We start from the raw sequence: 19,190 nt of genomic DNA, 5'->3' as shown, positions 1-19,190 counted from the left end.
CTTCCGCGCGCCTCTATGTTTGAACTTGGCGCGCGTACGTTGCTTTTGACCTTTCCTTCGTCCTCTATACTGCCCCCTGTTCCACTCTCTACCCTTTCCGGCTGAACACCTTGCTCCAACCCCCTCTCTCTGTTTTCTCCTGTTCCTCCTCCCTCCGAGAGGCTGACAACTCCACCCCCTTTACTCCGTTCCGGCTGAGACCCCTCTGACAGCGTCTGTGCTTCACTGGGCTTTCTCCCCTCCTTCCCTGACTTTTCACAGCTTCTCTCTTCTCCTGCTTTTCGCCTGATCATGCTAGCTCCCTTTTGGGAATCCTCTGACTCACTGCTTAGGCTCATAGATTCCCTTCGAATTCCGTCATCTTCTTCCTCGTCTCTCTCTCCCTCCTCCCACTCGCTTTCCGTCTCCTCTGCCATCTCCTCACTTCTCCCAGAAACCCTGACATCCATCCCCCCCTCGAAGCCCCCCCTTCCCCCCTCCCGGTCGCTGGGTGCAGGTTGAGGGAAATGTGGTTCTTCCTGGGTCGGTTCAGGATACCGGGTGTCCACGTCAATCTTCTCCTCTGGCAGCTCCGTATACGTGTGTTCGAACTCGGGTTCCCCCCCTGAAGGCATCACAGTCTCTTCCTCCCTCACTGCTTCTCCTGGCGCTGCCTGCCAAGGACCTATCATCCACCTCTGACTCCATACCTCCCTTGGCTGATCCACCCACCAATAAGGGTTTGTCTCTCCCCCCCCCAGGCGGGGATCCCTGGTCGGGCTTGTTTTGGGCGTAGAGCCCTCGGGCGAGGAGAAACCCCCGAACGTGCTGCCCGACAAAGTGGGCGTGAAAAGCCAATCATCAAAATACTCCTCGGGCATGGGTTTGTGCGGAAAAATTGCATGAAACTCCTCCTTCAACAGGGGTTCGTCCAAAGCGTAACCCGGCACCCAGCTATTTGCAGAGACTGGAGTGCCTTCCCTGGCGAGAAAATATTCAACTCCCTCCTCCCCCCATCGTGAATCCAGTATCTCTGTGACCTCATTAAGAGGTTCTGGTCTTGGCGACTCCCCTCTCTCAGGCGCCCTTCTACGTGGCTCTGGAGGTGCTCCTGACTCTTGAAACCTGTGTGGGGCTTTGTAGGGAGTGAGCACCGACCTATGAAAGACCGGGTGCACCCTGGAGCCCTCCGGAAGGGCTAGGCGAAAAGCCACCGGATTGATCTTAGCCTCAACTTGATATGGTCCTAGCTGCCTGTGTTCTAACTTCTTTTTGGCCAACGACCTGGCCGGCATCGCGTGGGCTGCTAACCATACCCAGTCCCCAACCTGAATGTCTTCCCCCGCCCTTCTGTGTTTGTCGGCTTGCACCTTATACGCCTGCTTTGCCAGCTCCAAATGTCTCCGCAGCTCCTCGTGCACCTCTTGCAACTCTGCTGCAAACTGGTCGGCATTTTGAGGTCCCCCCCCTTCAGGTGCTGTAAAGCTCGGGAAGGTTCTGGGATGACGTCCATAGTTCGCGAAGAAAGGCGTCACCCCGGTGGATGCGTGCTTCGTGTTGTTGTAGGCGAACTCAGCCATTGGCAGGTAGTCCACCCACGCCGCGGGTCGCTGGTTGGCGTAACACCGTAGGTACTGCTGCATGATCGCGTTGACCCTCTCCGCTTGACCGTTGGTCTGTGGATGCCTCGCCGACGTCAGGTTGATCTTGACGTGCAAGATACCCAGAAGCTTCCGCCAGAAAGTGGAAACAAATTGGCGCCCCCTGTCGGACAAGACGGACTGCGGTAGTCCATGCACTCTGAAGACGTGATCGATGAAGAGCTTTGCGGTCTGTTCTGCCGTCGCCACCTTGGCACAAGGAATGAAGTGCGCCATCTTGGTGAACAAGTCCACAACCACTAACACCGCCGTCTTACCTCTGGAGCTGGGCAGGTCTGTAACAAAGTCCAACGCTACCCTCTCCCACGGTTGCTGCGGTGTCTCCAGCGGTTCTAACAATCCCGCCTGCTTCTGATGCACTGGTTTGGACCTCTGGCAGATATCGCACCTGGCTACGTAGTCCGCCACCTCTCCTCTCATCTGGGGCCACCAAAAGTCCCTTGCCACCAACTCCATCGTCTTCTCTTTGCCGAAATGGCCCGCACTCGGGGCATCGTGCAATTGTTGCAAAACCGTGGCGCGAAGCTCGTCGGTGGGCACGTAAAGGGCGCCCTTGCGAGTCAAAAGTCCATCCTGCAACTGAAACTCATTGTTGTCAGGCGACCCTCTGCGGAGCTCCTCCATCTTGGATTGTGCAAACTGATCCTCTTGCAGCGCGCGTCGCACCGCGTCCAGGTCGACTGCGATGGTAGCGCACGTCCACGCCTGCGGTGCGAAAATGTACTTCGCTGCGATTGGAGCTACTTCCTCCAGGTATTGAGGCTTTCGGGACAGCGCGTCTGCTATAACATTGGAGTCTCCAGGGATGTATTCTATTTTGAAATCGAAATCCGCAAAGAATTCCGCCCAGCGCATGTGTCGTTGGGTTTGCAATTTAGCCGTCCGCCAATACTCCAAGTTCTTGTGATCCGTGCGGACCTGCACCGTGTGCTTGGCTCCTATCAAGAAGTGTCGCCACGCTTTGAAAGCTGCATGAACGGCCAACAACTCCCTGTCCCATATGGTGTAGTTGCGCTCCGTCTTGCTGAGCTTCCGGGAGTAGAATGCACCCGGTCTCCAGTTGCCTTGCGAATCCTCTTGCAAGAGGACGGCCCCAACTGCTCTGTCTGATGCATCTGTCTCTACCCGCATGGGCCTGCCAGGATTCACGTGCAGCAGCTGCTCCTCGGAGGCGAAAAGGCTTTTAAGCTTCCGAAAGGATCGCTCTGCTTGTTCGGTCCAGACGAACTTCTTCTTCTTGGAACTGAGGGTGTCAGTGATTGCCGCCGTCGCGTTTGCAAAACCTTTAATAAACTTGCGATAAAAATTGGCAAAGCCGATGAACCTCTGGACCTCCTTCCGATTTCGAGGGCTTTTCCAGTCCAACAGCGCTTGGACTTTAGTCTTGTCCATGGCCAGTCCCTCGTCGGACAGCTTGTAGCCAAGGAAATCTACCTCTCTCACATCAAACTGGCACTTCTCCAACTTGGCGTACAGCCTGTGTTCCTTCAGCCTCTGCAGAACTTCCTTCACGTCCTTATCGTGATCCTCTGGCGATTCCGAGAAAATCAGGATATCGTCGAGAAAACAGACACACTTCTTGTAGAGGAGACCTGCCAGGACGTGATGCATGAATGCTTGGAAAACATGGCTGCCATTTTGTAGACCGAAGGGCATAACTCTGTATTCGTACGTGCCCAAAGGAGTGAACATGGCCGTCTTCCACTCGTCGCCCTTCCTGATGCGGATGAGGTTGTAAGCTCCACGTAAATCCAGCTTGGTAAAAATCTTCCCCCTCCTGACTGTAGCCAAAAGGTCGTCAATTTTGGGCATGGGGAAGGCCTTGGGCTTAGTTAGTCTGTTTATGAACCGGTAGTCCACAATGAGCCTCTTCTGGGGCGTGTCTTTCTTTTTCACAAAGAAAACAGGACTGCCTCCCGCTGCTTTAGATTCCTGGATGAATCCGCGCTTGAGGTTGTGTTCTATGAACTCCCGAAGCTCTTGCAGCTCGTCTTCCGACATGGAGTACAGCTTGGCAGTTGGCAACTGCGCGCCTGGCACTAAGTCAATCGCGCAGTCGTAAGGTCTGTGAGGCGGCAATTTGTCAGCTTCCTTTTCGCAGAAAACCTCCAAGAACTCCGCGTACTTGTGAGGAACCGCTTGCACCATACTCAGATGCAGCTGCTGTTCGGCTTCTCCTCCTTGATCGGTTTGGATGCAATTCTGGGCGCAATACGATGAACAAAAGGTGATCTGCCTCTGGTACCAAGCAACCGCGGGACTGTGCCTGTCCAGCCAACTCATGCCCAACACGATGGGCGTGTCCGATAAGTGGGTGACATTGAAACTAATAAGCTCTCGATGGTCTCCAATTTGCATCATCATGGGAGGGGTTTGCTGCACCACTTGCCCCCCCAGCAACTTCCTGCCGTCTACCGTGACCACGTTCAGAGGCGTCGTTGCAGGCAGGAGCGCTATGTTATGCTGCTTGACGAACTGTAATCCCACGAAATCGGCGTTGCTTCCCGAATCGATGGTTGTTGGAACCTCGAGAAGTCGCCCATCAGGCAGCTGGAGTGTTGCTGTGAGTAAAACTGCTGGTTTGGGAGGTAAAGGGTCCATGCGCTGCAAGGATGCTGGGGACTTCTCTACAGATCCGCCTGGCTGAGCCCCAGTAGCTCTGCTTCCAGCCAGGCACTGCAGTTTCCCTGAAGCTGCTCCTCTGATTGCACCTCTGCTGTCACAGTTGCTAGTGCTGCAGTGTGCTTCTGGAGCCTCTGGGGGCACTCTTTCGCCATATGGTGTGCACTGTCGCAGATGTAACACTTCCTGGTCCCTCTAGGAGGCTTCGCTTTGGCTGCAGCAGGGATGGGGCTCTGGGATGGCTTTTGAGCCCTAGCACCACCAATCTCCATTGGCTCTTCGCCTTCCTTCCCCATTGGTGAGGGGTGCGCACGGCTGAAATCCCTGTGCACAAAAGGGAGAGCTCTTGCTTGCGCGCGCGCTTGGGGCCCCCCCTCCTCGTGCCACGGACGTCCCTCATGTCGAATTCCTATAGCCAAAGCCCGTTGCACCACGTCTTCCAGGGTCTGGGGTCTGTCCCCCCTTGCGATCTCATCCTTGACGGAGGGGCTCAATCCCTCCCAAAAAAGATCCCTGACCGGTAGACTGTCCTTCGGCCAATCTAAGGCGGTGAGCAATGCAAAAAATTTAGAATGATATTGGCGTACAGTGGCTCTCCCCTGCCTCAGCCCGTGCATCTGCCGGCGCGCAATGTCCTTATCCACAGAGGATTGAAAACAAGCATCCATTGCCTTGATAAACGCATCTGCATTGCGACGGGCTGGTCCATCTTCGCGCCACAGATTGCGTAGCCAAGCCCTGGCCTCCCCATGCAGGTGCGAAACAATAAATCCCACTCTCTCCTCCTCATCTCTAAAATCATGACGGAGTAAATGCAGTGCATACACGACATCTGCCCTGAAGTTGGGATAGTCTTGCAAGTTGCCATTAAAATGCGAAACTAGGGCACCCCCCCTCCTTCCAAGCGCAATGCCCTCCGCTCTGGAGCCCGGGGTCCCCGCCTTGTCCGCATTTTCCCACCTTGCTTGCAAATCCTGGCAGGCTTTCTCCAAGTCAGCATTCTTCTTCTGCGAAGCAATGACTGCCGTTGTGAGAGTGGTAATCTGATCCCGGAGTGCAGCCAGCTGTTCCTCAGCACTCATGGCTGCCCCGTTCGTGAGCTTCGCAAAAAAAAAAATTTTTGCTTTCAGAGGGAGGGGGACTTTCTGTCACAGCCACCCAGGTGGGTCCCAGCTCACGAGAGACCTTACTCCGTTGTAGTTTACTTACAGGAAAAGTTTATTGAAGATAATTGCTTCTTTCACAGTTCAGCATTGTGGCTGTACGTCTGTCACGTTAGACCGCCGAAGTCCCCCTCTGACTCCTCCCCTCCTCCACACCAACTTAATAGCCTGGCTCTAGACCACCTCTTCCTCTCCTTTCTTTTCCGCAGGGTCTTTCTGCCCCCCTGGGTTCTCTCTTTCCGGGATTCGCCTGAGGCTGAATCCTCTGCCGCCTCCTGCCCCCTCCTTCTGGCTTTGGGGCCGGGCTCCTCCTCTGAGCTTTCCCCACTTCCGCGCGCCTCTATGTTTGAACTTGGCGCGCGTACGTTGCTTTTGACCTTTCCTTCGTCCTCTATACTGCCCCCTGTTCCACTCTCTACCCTTTCCGGCTGAACACCTTGCTCCAACCCCCTCTCTCTGTTTTCTCCTGTTCCTCCTCCCTCCGAGAGGCTGACAACTCCACCCCCTTTACTCCGTTCCGGCTGAGACCCCTCTGACAGCGTCTGTGCTTCACTGGGCTTTCTCCCCTCCTTCCCTGACTTTTCACAGCTTCTCTCTTCTCCTGCTTTTCGCCTGATCATGCTAGCTCCCTTTTGGGAATCCTCTGACTCACTGCTTAGGCTCATAGATTCCCTTCGAATTCCGTCATCTTCTTCCTCGTCTCTCTCTCCCTCCTCCCACTCGCTTTCCGTCTCCTCTGCCATCTCCTCACTTCTCCCAGAAACCCTGACACGTATGTTGGGCGAATGGGTTCTTTAATAAATAATTTTACTCCATCAGCAATTGGTTGTAAAATGCCAAAAGGCCCTACTGTGTTTGGACCTTTTCAGAGCTGTATATAGCCTAAAATTTTGCGTTCAAATAGTGTTAGAAATGCTACAGCAATGAGAATGGGAATGACGTATGTAATGGGATTAAAAATATAGGATATAAATTTATGCATTATTAAGAAGGGAATTTGCTTCCCTGTAGAAAGATTTTAGGTCTTTTGCATTACTTGACTCTGCTACCTCAATAAACCCTAATAGTTGTAAAGGTAAAGGTACCCCTGCCCGTACGGGCCAGTCGTGTCCAAGTCTAGGGTTGTGCGCTCATCTCACTTAAGAGGCCGGGAGACAGTGCTGTCCGAAGACACTTCCGGGTCACGTGGCCAGCGTGACGAAGCTGCTCTGGTGAGCCAGCACCAGCGCAGCACACGGAAACGCCGTTTACCTTCCCGCTATAAAGCGGTACCTATTTATTTACTTGCACTTAGGGGTGCTTTCGAACTGCTAGGTGGGCAGGAACTGCTAGGTGGGCAGGAATAGTTGTAGTCCTGGGTAAATGAGTCACATTATAACTATAGCAATATAACTGCTAGCACAATTGCAAAGCTAAGCAGGGTCCGGTCTGGTTTCAAATTGGATGGGGGACCACATGTTCAGATTCCTGCATTGCAGGGGTGTCAGACTAGATCAGTGTTTCCCAACCTTGTGCCTCCAGCTGTTTTTGGACTACAATTCCCATCATCCCTTGCCACTGGTCTTGCTAGTCAGGGATGATGGGAGTTGTAGTTCAAAAGCAGCTGGAGGCACAAGGTTGGGAAACACTGGACTAGATGACCCTCAGCGTCCCATCCAACTCTACAATTCTATGATTCATGTATAGAATGGTTAACCCAGTTGGAGCTGAGCAGCTTCATCCAAAGATGAAGCCAACCATTTCAGTTGGGTCTGGGTGAGCATCACCACTCAGAGGTAGCGATCAACAGCTGCACTGACTGCATGCGCAAATAACGCCTTAGGGACAATGATATACCTTGCAGGATCGGAGCTCTTCGTTGTACAGTGGTACCTCGGGTTAATAACTTACCGGTAATTCATTCCGGAGGTCCGTTCTTAACCTGAATCTGTTCTTAACCTGAAGCACCACTTTAGCTAATGGGGCCTCCCGTTGCCGCCGTGCTGCTGCTGCGCAATTTCTGTTCTCATCCTGAAGCAAAGTTCTTAACCCGAGGTACTATTTCTGGGTTAGCGGCATCTGTAACCTGAAGCGTCTGTAAACTGATGCGTCTGTAACCTGAGGTACGACTGCACTTCCAGTGAGGTGGCAAACACTAGAAACCTGCAGGAGAAATAACCACTTGGCCACTTGGCCCAAGAATAGCACAGAAGCTCAGAAAGAAAATAATGAAAATCTGAAATAAATGAGGTCTGCCCAGCCATTGGGTGAGCTGCTGTGATGTCATGGCAGAAGGAGAAGGCTGCTACCCTCAAATCCTGTTTCTGATGGGGTGGCTGCCTTTATACTTGCTCATGCTGTTGTGCCAAAAGGACACCACCACCCTATAGCAGAGTTTATTTTGCCATTTTCCCCCATTAGGTTTATGGAGCTCAAGTCAGTAGTTACCTTCTCCTCCCAAGAATGCAATAATTCCAGTATTGGCCCCCTCTAGGTGTGGAGGCAGTGAGATATTTTACTTTCTTGGGCTCCATGATCACTGCAGATGGTGACAGCAGCCACGAAATTAAAAGACGCCTGCCTCTTGGGAGAAAAGCAATGACAAACGTAGACAGCATCTTAAAAAGCAGAGACATCACCTTGCCAACAAAGGTCCCTATAGTAAAAGCTATGGTTTTCCCAGTAGTGATGTATGGAAGTGAGAGTTGGACCATAAAGAAGGCTGATCGCCGAAGAATGGATTCTTTTGAATTATGGTGCTGGAGGAGACTCTTGAGAGTCCCATGGACTGCAAGAAGATCCAACCTCTCCATTCTGAAGGAAATCAGCCCTGAGTGCTCACTGGAAGGACAGATCCTGAAGATGAGACTCCAATTCTTTGGCCACCTCTTGAGAAGAGAAGACTCCCTGGAAAAGACCCTGGTGTTGGGAAAGATGGAGGGCACAAGGAGAAGGGGACGACAGAGGACAAGATGGTTGGACAGTGTTCTCGAAGCTACCAGGATGAGTTTGACCAAACTGCGGGAGGCAGTGGAAGACAGGAGTGCCTGGCCTGCTCTGGTCCATGGGGTCACGAAGAGTCGGACACGACTAACGACTAAACAACAAAGATTTGGGCCTGGGCCAGCCCCCCCCCCCATAGCCTCCTTAGAAAGGGCCCATCCTTTGGCCCACTTCATTTGTTTTGCCGCAGGTCTTCCCCACAGAAGGACCCCACTTCATCGTCTGTTCCATTTTATGAGATTTTCTTGACATGCATGGAGCGATTTCCCAAATTAACAGCTGGGAGTCCCAGACTAGGAATGCTACAGATATCACCGTGAGCTATGAATTAATATTCATGATGGCAGTTGGTATTTTTCATATTTAATTGGCACTTGTTTTCACTGCCATTGAAGGAAGAGAGAGGCTAGGAAATTAGTCCTATTCCAATTATAATTTCATTTTGTTATGGGAACAGGGGAGCGAGGCAGAGATGAATCCCTCCAACAGCATGTCCCTTTGGAGAAACACTTTGGGAAACAGGAGAAGGAAGAACAATGGGGATAAGAGCTTAAATATGGTTGTTTCCCAGCCATTCTCTACTGTGTTGCAAGGACGCATTGATCGTAGGGCATTCTACAGGAGTTGTTACAGCATTTAGGACCAACGTATTTTATAGCGCTATTGCCCTGGATTGAGAGTGACAGGCTGAGTAGCAGCAACTATTTGCTAATCTTTCAAGTATACAGATGAGAGAAGCAAGAACAGAGCAGGAGAACACCCAAGGAGATTTTAGTTAGGCTAGCAGAAGGCACTGAATATTTATTTATTTACATACTTACTGTGGTACCTCGGTTTTCGAACATCTCGGAAGTTGAACGTTTCAGTTTTCAAACACCAAAAACCCAGAAGTAAATGCTTCAGTTTTTGAACGCTTTTTGGAAGTCAAACATGCTACGCGGCTTCTGAATTGAGTTTTCTGTAAGTCAATGCTTTGGTTTTCAAATGTTTCGAAACCTGAACAGTCTTCCGGAACAGATTACGTTTGAAAACTGAGGTACCACTGTAATTATTTACTTATTTAGACATTGATCACACACCCTAACAAAGAGAAGGATAAGTTGCAATAACACAATTACATGGAAACTAAACAACCCTATAAAACATTGCAGACAGCAATGAAAGCAGCAAAAGAGTCACAAAACTACCATCCCAAAGGCTACATCCATCCCAAACTTGGGTCTCCCGCTATTTTTGGCCTACAATTCCCATCATCCCTGACCACTGCTCCTGCTAGCTAGGAATGATGGGAGTTGTAGTCCAAAAACAGTGGGAGACTCAAGTTTGAGAAACACAGGCCTACAAGAAGAAGAAAATCGTTGCATGTACGCAAGTGAAGAAGGGGGCTGCCTCATTTCTCTCTCCAGGGAGATCTGGAGCCAGGGTGCCAACACCAAGGAAGCCCTGCTTTAGACCCACACTCTTCATGCTTCTCCTATCTATGGGGCCCCAAGAAGGACATCTTCCCTCAGATTGAAGATTTTAGGTCCCAAGTCATGTAAGGCTTTGGGTTTAGCACCTTGAAATGGTAGGTCATTGTGCTGGGTTTCCACCAGCATTGAGAGAGAGCTGAAGTGAAGCACAAACTGAACTGAAGCTGGGGAGACAAAAAAAGAGTTCGGTTTTGCCTGTTTTTAAAAGACTCTTGAGTTGTCACAGATCCATGGAACCTGAGTAATAATCAACAAAACTGAGAGCGTATCCGTCTGATCTAGAGACTATACAAGAGGACTTTTTTTGGAAGATGGAGACAGCAGTGGCGTAGCGTGGGGGTGCAGGGGGGCTGGCCGCACCGGGCACAACATCTGGGGGTTAGGGTTGGGGACGCAAATCCACGGGTTAGGGGGCGCAAATCCATGAGTTAGGGGGCGCAAATTACTTGCCTTGCCCCGGGTGCTGACAACCCACGCTACGCCACTGGGAGACAGTGAATACAAAGTCTAGACAAAACTTATAAAATACAGAGAGCAAGCTTACAATAAGGCAACCCAAGAAAGAACCTGAAGGTCAAATTGCTGGAGATGCATTTTGCTTATTTTATTTTTACCATGAAATTAACGTGCCCTTAAATACGTATACCCTGATCAAGCTAAGGAGAGCTACAGGCCTAGGCAGGCTTGCAGGTGTGGATAACTTACTGGGAACGACAGGCAGAAATTGGCTTTGGATTCAGATACACATCCAAATGCACATTCCTTCTTCCGCCCCCGTGTCCTTGAATGGGATGCATGTTCCAATGTGCTTTCAAAATGTGCTTCCCCACCTACGGTCTTGCACAACTAATTGCATACTAACACCTTGTTTACATGTAGCTGGACCTGGAGCAGGGCCACTAAGAGCAGGAAACGAGGCAGAGAAGCAGCGCGATCATATTGTAAAGACGAAGTTAGAGAAGTTGCGCAGAAGCTCGTCGGGTTCCTCACATCGGCCTCCTATGCTTCCCAGCTCTCTTTGCTACATGGCACCGCACTTGAAGAATCGTCTACAATGCAAGTTACAAATGTAGTGTATTACAGAGCCAGTGGAGAAGCTGAAAACAGCACCATTGAAATCAATCTCCTTCCTAGTCAACTGTCTGGAAGGTGATCCTCTTACTATAATTCTTTTAAAAAAATAGTTAAGGTCAGGAACATGACAGATCTTTCACCCTCACCTCTGCCTGCAACATGAGCACATAGCTGTCAACCGTCCCTTATTTGGCGGGAAAGTCCCTTATCCCAGCTCCGTGTCCCGCTGCTGTCCCTTATTGATGATGTCCCTTAAATTATGTCCCTTAAATTTCAAAGGAAGCAGCTCTTCTCCCTCCCTCTCTGCCGGCCAGGGAGGAGGGAGGCTCCAACTATGTTGCTTGGCTGCGTTGCTCACCCAATAAGGAGCTAAGAACGACTGGGGGTGGAGCTTGCATGCCTTGTGCCGATCAAATCGGCCGCGTTGCCTGGGGACTCGCCTTTGCTCGCCGCTTCCCAGCGGAGAGGTGACGGTGGTTTCCCTTGCTGCATCCCCTTTGCTGGGTTGCTGCGCTGTGGGAACCACCGCTTGAGGCTTCGTTTGGCTGATGGCTGGGCTTTCTGCCTTTGGCTCGGAGGGGCTCAGAAGTTGAACATACCTGTGCTCGGAAAATCCCTTATTTTGGCTGCTGATCCCTTATTTCCAAGGCTGCTGGTCCCTTATTTTCAAATCTGTAAGTTGACAGCTATGCATGAGCACTAGGGTTATAACTTTTTAACTTTAAAAAAAAAAAGATTTCCTGTATCATAAAGGGATGAACTTTTGCTTAGAAACACTGAAAAAGGGAATAATTCTTCTCAGTTGTGAAAAATGCTCACCTCGAAATGAAAACTTGGAATCACCATATATGTACTGTTATTACTCATAAGTATTAGCATTTTTTAAAAAAAGCTTCATGGAGCTGTTTAGAACTTTTAGAGCTCTCTGGAACTTCCTAAAACTGTATTGGAGAATCACTGTAAGCGGGAGCCATCCACGCTCCAGATACCAAGAATAATCAGTGCGCAGAATGCGCAATCAAAGTGATGCAGGGAGTTCATGGTGCTTGAGCAGAAACAAAAACAAACTGCAGCCTTGATTTACTCTAAACAATAGAAAATTTGCAAGCTCTATTTTTTCTTGTACAGTGGTACCTCGTGTTAAGAACTTAATTTGTTCTGGAGGTCCGTTCTTAACCTGAAACTGCTCTTAACCTGAGGTACCACTTTAGCTAATGGGGCCTCCCACTGCTGCTGTGCCACCGCCATGCAATTTCTGTTCTCATCCTGAAGCAAAGTTCTTAACCCGAGGTACTATTTCTGGGTTAGCGGAGTCTGTAACCTGAAGCGTCTGTAACCTGAAGCATATGTAACCCGAGGTACCACTGTATCTACTGTGCATATTACATATTACATAATACATTATACAGTTACATATACAAAAATCAATTTATTGATTTCGGGGTGACCATTTTTCCAAAAGATTTGTTTTTAGGCAAATGTTCATCTAACTAAGCCTCAGGAACATGACGTTGTAAAAAAAGTTATAACCCTAGTGAGCACTTTGAGCAGTACCAGCCCCCCAATTGTGGGGCAAGCCCAGAGGACATCACAGTTTAACCACCTATCAGAAAGCAGCCAGAGAATGTTCTAGTGAGCCTTACAGATTATTATTATTATTATTATTATTATTATTATTATTAGCCAGGCTCAGGGTGGCTAACACGAGTAAAATTACAATAAAAACATAATGGGCGCGGGAACCATTTAAAATACAGTTTAAAAATACAATTTTAAATGCAGCCTCATTTTAATAATAGCCCATAGATCAAAACCATAAGGGGAGGGAAACATAAGGATCAGACTGAGTCCAAACCAAAGGCCAGGCAGAACAGCTCTGTCTTGCAGGCCCTGCGGAAAGATGTCAAGTCCCGCAGGGCTCTAGTCTCTTGTGACAGAGCATTCCACCAAGTCGGGGCTAGTACTGAAAAGGCCCTGGCCCTAGTTGAGACCAGTCTAACCACCTTGAGACTTGGGACCTCCAAGGTGTTATCATTTGTGGACCTTAAGGTCCTTGGCGGGGCATACCAGGAGAGGTGGTCCCGCAGGTATGTGGGTCCTAGGCCACATAGGGCTTTACAGGTCAAAACCAGCACCTTAAACCTGACCCTGTATTCCACCGGGAGCCAGTGCAGTTGGTATAGCACCCTCCAAACAGAAATCTAACCGGTCACAGGGCAAGTATAATAACGCTCCCAATAACGCAGGCAATTGTTTGCTAACAAAGAAGGTGTACAGGCAGCCAGGCATCATCCAAATGAGAGAGCTGCATTAAGATGCACAGATTTCCCTACAGTCAACAACGAAGCAGCGATCAGGAAAGAGATTGCGCTCCTCTGCTTCTGGGTCAAGGGCTGAGAAACCCAGGCAGCTAAAATACGAGCAGGTGATTCGGCTGTACATCCATCCTGCCGTCAATTCAAATGACGCTTTGTAGCCAGATTCAAGGAGTGTAAAATGTAGGGTAAAGGTAAAGGGACCCCTGACCATTAGGTCCAGTTGTGGCCAACTCTGGGGTTCTGGTGCTCATCTCGCTTTATTGGCGAGGAAGCCAGCATACAGCTTCCGGGTCATGTGGCCAGCATGACTAAGCCGTTTCTGGCGAACCAGAGCAGCGCACGGAAACGCCGTTTACCTTCCCGCCGGAGCGGTATCTATTTATCTACTTGCACTTTGTGCTTTTGAACTGCTAGGTTGGCAGGAGCAGGGACCGAGCAACGGGAGCTCACCCCATTACGGGGATTCGAACCGCCAACCTTCTGATCGGCAAGTCATAGGCTCTGTGGTTTAACCCACAGCACCACCCGTGTCCCAGTGTGAAATGACCCTCAGGCAAACAAGCAATCTTGAGCCTGGTGTTTTCTCCTTTCTGGCATTTATTGGTAGGAAATCCTCTTTGGGCAAGGTGGAGCAGGGGGCTTCATTTCATAACTCTGAATTGGCCACATATCCATCTTTGGCACAGCTGCTGCTACTGCTGCTTTCCTTTATGTTAAAAAAACCTTCCAGCAGGCAAACAGCCATTGCCTTGCAAATGCATGAGGGAGATTTATTAACACGCAGTGCCACACCACGCCGTTTGACCCCAGCGACCCCTCTCCATTACTCTGACACCTCCTATCCACATAGTTTCTTAACCCTGCCATGCTCCTGAGTGTATTTCTCCCCCCAAAACAGTTACATTGTGGTGTCCTCTTGCGGCCATTCAACATCATTGCAACCAGAGGAAACTTCATATAAGAACAATTTCTATTAAAGATTGTCTTGGTTTACCAAATTACGCGCATTATCTTTTTTTTTTTTTCAGGTTGCAATGTCTTTTCTACAGATCAGTTACATTAGATATGAGACATTAGTGTAGTGTTCAGTGAAAGGTCAGGAAAGAAGAAAGCAGGGAGGGGTGGTGAAACTTATACAGTGGTACCTCGGGTTACATACGCTTCAGGTTACAGACGCTTCAGCTTACACACTCCGCTAACCCAGAAATAGTACCTCGGGTTAAGAACTTTGCTTCAGGATGAGAACAGAAATCGTGCTCCGGCGGCGTGGCGGCAGCAGGAGGCCCCATTAGCTAAAGTGATGCTTCAGGTTAAGAACAGTTTCAGGTTAAGAATGGACCTCCGGAACGAATTAAGTTCTTAACCCGAGGTACTACTGTAGTGTACATGTGGGGTTTTGTAGTGGTGTCAACTGGATAGGTTCCCTTTCTATTCTACATTTCCTTGGTAGTGAGAGGGATTGGGGCTGCCAGGGTATGGTTGGTTGTCTGTGGTTTGTTGCAGTGAGGTTTGTTTGCATTGAGGGGTGAGATTGTTGGGTCAAGTAAGCCATATTGATTCATATGGGACATGGGTGGCGCTGTGCTCTAATCCACTGAGCCTCTTGGGCTTGCCGATCAGAAGCCTGGTAGTTCAAATCCACACAATGGGGTGAGCTCCCATTTCTTTGTCCCAGCTCCTGCCAACCTAGCAGTTCAAAAGCATGCCAGTGCAAGTAGATAAACAGATACCACTGCAGCGGGAAGGTAAATGGAGTTTCCATGTGCTCTGGCTTCCATCACAGTGCTCTGTTGTGCCAGAAGCAGTTTAGTCATGCCGGCCACATGACCCGGAAAGCTGTCTGTTGTCAGCTCCCTTGCCCTGAAACACCGGCTCCCTTGCCCTGAAAGCGAGATGAGCGCCACAACCCCATAGTCGTCCTTGACTGGACTTGACTGTCCAGGGGTCCTTTACCTTTTTTACCTATTGATTCATATGCTTTCAGTGAGTTCTTGTTAAGTTTGTAGGGAACCTGCACTCAGCTCTCACCTGTGGCTCCTAGAAGCTGCCAACATGTGACAGCAGCCACACCTTGAGAATGGCTTCAACTGTCCAGCTAAACCAGGTGAGGGTAGCTGATGGGTCTCAACCCCTCAGTGAGTTAGGGTCTTTCCCTGCATGTGAAGACAGGCTCTGGCAGATTGACTGGATGAGACCAATAGTGGGTCCAACGGTCAAGAAGGTGGTTTCTGGACGTGCTGTGGAAGGAAGTGAGGGACAGATGGGGCTTCTCAACCTGGGAAGGGAGCCCATCTAGGCAGCCGCGTAGCGTGGGTTGTCAGCACCCGGGGCAAGGCAAGTAATTTGCGCCCCTAACCCCTAACCTGCCGCCGCTGCCAGCTTCTTGCTGCTGCCTGGGCTGGGGTATTCACAGTTCTACAAATCTTTGGCGCTGGCTTGCTCCATTAGTTTAACTTGGGGGGGGGGTGAGAGAGAGATTGCAATTGTGCTATGTGCACCGAGGGGGGGGGGCACGGTTGCAACGCAGTGGGGGGGAGAGAAGAAGAGAAACTAGCAGGAGAACCTTGATTTCCCTCTGCAGCTCTGTGGGGAAGGAGGGCGCAGACTGGGCTCCTTCCTCGCCACAAGATCCTGGCTGCGGGGCGCAGTTCGGGAGGGCTCGGCTGGCTGGGCCCAGGCCCCGCGGGGCTCCTCCGCGCTCCCCTCCCCTGGCCGGGCGGCGCCTACAAAGGCTGCGGGTTCCGCTGCACCTCCGTCTCTCTTTCCACTGGTAGCGAGAGCGGGTGGGAGGAGGCCACCCGGGAGCCGGAACCGGGCGCCAAATAAGGAGAGTGGGGCGGGCCTGGATCCTGGCCTTGTCTGGCGCTTCCCCTCGGCCGGCGGCCCAGCCAAGCCCGCGGCGGCGGCGAGGCGATGCCCGCGCAGGGGGGCGCCCACCCCTCGGCCCCCGCCCGGCGCTGCCGCCCCAGCACCTGCCCACTCCTCCCAAGGGGCCTCCTCTCCCTCCCGCCTCTTCACAGCAGTCCTCGCGGGGGGGACAGGCTCGACTCTCCCCTCCCTCTTGCGCCCCGTCCTGCGCGTGATCCTGGCCAGGCTCTGGCTCCGGACCTCCTTGCTGGCGCCTGCTGTTCCCCCTGGTCGCCCGACCCCTCCTCCCAAAGGAGCTGAGCCCCGAGGCTCTTCGGCGACTCTGGAGGCGGCGAGTGCGCCCCCCAGATATTGCGCCCGGTGCGGCCGGCACCCCCTGCACCCCCCACGCTACGCCACTGCATCTAGAAGAAGGAAAACTCTGATCCTAAACCTCATCTGCCCTGCAGGATATCTTCTGGAGAAAAGGCTAAGGAGTCAGCCCTACACAAATCCAGAGTGGAGCCCCTAAGATGGCTGGATATTATCCTATATGCCTCCTTCCGGCAACTCCTGCAGCTAAGCTGGTGCCAAACATTTTGCCCTGCTTTCCTTTGGACCACATCAGCGAGACCAAGAGGAGGGTCTTGTTGTCTGGGCAGCCCAGAGCCTCCATACACCTTGCCCAGGCTTTCACCCCAGGAAAGTCACTTTGGTGCTGCTATCAAAGTGGTTTGACTTCACCCCCGGAGGTGCACTCCATTGTCTCTCGAGACAGATGGATGCCAACCACCAGGAAGAAAGGGGAAATGGTCCAAACCCTCTCAGCAGGGCACTGGAGCAAATAAGGTAAAGGTACCCCTGCCCGTACGAGCCAGTCTTGACAGACTCTAGGGTTGTGCGCCCATCTCACTCTATAGGCCGGGGGCCAGCGCTGTCCGGAGACACTTCCGGGTCACGTGGCCAGCATGACAAGCTGCATCTGGCGAGCCAGCGCAGCACACGGAACGCCGTTTACCTTCCCGCTGGTAAGCGGTCCATATTTATCTACTTGCACCTGGGGGTGCTTTCGAACTGCTAGGTTGGCAGGCGCTGGGACCAAACGACAGGAGCGCATCCTGCCGCGGGGATTCGAACCGCCGACCATGCAATCGGCAAGTCCTAGGCGCTGAGGTTTTACCCACAGCGCCACCCGCGTCCCCCTGGAGCAAATAACTTATACCAAATATTTGTATGTTTGCGGTAGGAACCTTCGTTTTGCAAGCTTAGAGAGACATGCCAGAACATTTTGGATTGTGTTTGTTTTGGAACAAGGGATCTAGGTAATCCATTGAGTCCTCTTGTGCAGAACACCAGACGATGCAACAGGTTTACTCTATCTTAGCTTACTTTTTAAAAAAACTCAGCTGAACATAGCCCTGATCATTTTTTATCAGAACTGTTTCATATTGGAAATGAGAAATTAAAGCAAGCTTCCTCCAGTGTAAGGGAAAGCTTCATGGGTTAAATTTCAGCAGCAGGCTGCTCTCAGGATATAAAACCAGTTGAAAAACAAGTTAGCAACCTCAATTGTACAGTTCTCTAAAGCACAGAAAAATCAAGAGATTCACCCCACCTATTTTTTGGCACTGTAAACTAATATGGCAGCTATTTTGAATTAATGCACAACAAAAGTATTGGCTTGGACAGTTTAACCACAGTCAAAAATAGATAATTGTCTGAACCATTCCTTAGCTTGCAATTCCTTGCTTTTGTCCAATGGAATTTTGGGGTGAAATATTGATAGAGGCTTTACTTAACATGGAGAATGTACCAACTGTTAAATGACTGAGTATGCATCATGAGAGGGAAAAGGGCGTTACTGCCCCCTGGTGTTTTTTATGGTAACTACAAAGATGGGAAGAAGCTCGGCCTTCACCCTTGCTGCGTATGACGGGATGTTTTCTAGATTTATGACAAAGTGCATGTACAAAGAATATCCATGTCCAAGAATAGAGGTTGAAGCTCTGTAAGAGGACAGTCGTCATTTTTACAAGTCATTTCTCTGGTGCTGGGAAAGACAAAACAGATCTGGGAAACACCACATTCTTGATTAGGCTTTCAGAAAAAAACAGATATTTGTTGGCAGCTGAGGTTAAGGGATCATATTCTACTTAAATTAGATATTTATCATGCCAAACGTAAGCAGAAGTTGCTACATTTGCTTCCCAGTGGATGCATTCCTATTTAAACAATGTGCCACAGTTTGTCACATTGTATGCTTTTTACGTACAGTGGTGCCTCGCAAGATGAGAAGAATCCGTTCCGCGAGTCTCTTCATCTAGCAGTTTTTTTGTCTTGTGAAGCAAGCCCATTGACGGCTTAGTGGATTAGCGCTATTAGCGGCTTAGCAGCTTTTAGCGGCTTTTAGCGGCTTTTAGCGGCTTTTAGCGGCTTATTGGATAAGCGGATAAGCGGATAAGTGGCTTAGCAGCTTAGAAAAAGGGGGGGGGAGGAAAAAAACCCCGCAGGAACTCGCAAGACATTTTCGTCTTGCGAAGCAAGCCCATAGGAAATTCGTTTTGCGAAGCACCTCCAAAACGGAAAACCCTTTCGTCTAACGGGTTTTCCGTCTTGCGAGGCATTCGTCTTGCGGGGCACCACTGTAGAAGTGGAGTGATTTGCATGCATATTTCATGTCTACTGTGTTATCTTTATAAGCTAGTAAAGGTAAAGGACCCCTGGATGGTTAAGTCCAGTCAAAGGCAACTATGAGGTTGCGGCGCTTATATCGCTTTTAGGCTGAGGGAGCCGGCATTTGTCCACAGACAGCTTTCCGTGTCATGCGGTCAGCATGCGTAAACCGCTTCTGGCACAACAGGACACCATGACGGAAGCCAGAGCGCATGGAAACGCCGTTTACCTTCCCTCTGCAGTGATACCTATTTATCTACTTGCACTGGTGTGCTTTTGAGCTGCTAGGTTGGCAGGAGTTGGGACAAAGCAACGGGAGCTCACCCTGTCGCGGGAATAAAAACCACCGACCTTCCAATCAGCAAGTCCAAGTGGTTTAGACCACACACTACCCACATC

The 19,190-nt window shown here is 50.5% G+C and overlaps 1 protein-coding gene across 2 annotated transcripts in view; it reads right to left on the bottom strand.

The window, feature by feature from the left end:
• The window catches only part of LOC309332179 (stimulated by retinoic acid gene 6 protein-like), a 198,113-nt gene that overhangs the window by 75,389 nt on the left and 103,534 nt on the right, over nt 1-19,190 (bottom strand). Inside the window, exon 19 of one of the 2 annotated variants that reach the window (XR_014152060.1) lies at nt 18,728-18,760. The exons of the other annotated variant lie outside the window; for it this stretch is intronic. The gene's annotated coding sequence lies outside the window, so the exon portion shown is untranslated. Of the gene's footprint in view, nt 1-18,727; nt 18,761-19,190 lie in introns of those variants that run through there. 2 annotated transcript variants of the gene reach the window in all.

The sequence above is a fragment of the Podarcis erhardii genome (genome assembly GCF_964252035.2).
Source record: "Podarcis erhardii genome assembly, chromosome: 17".
NCBI lineage: Eukaryota > Metazoa > Chordata > Lepidosauria > Squamata > Lacertidae > Podarcis > Podarcis erhardii.
This window is presented reverse-complemented; position numbering and strand designations above follow the sequence as displayed.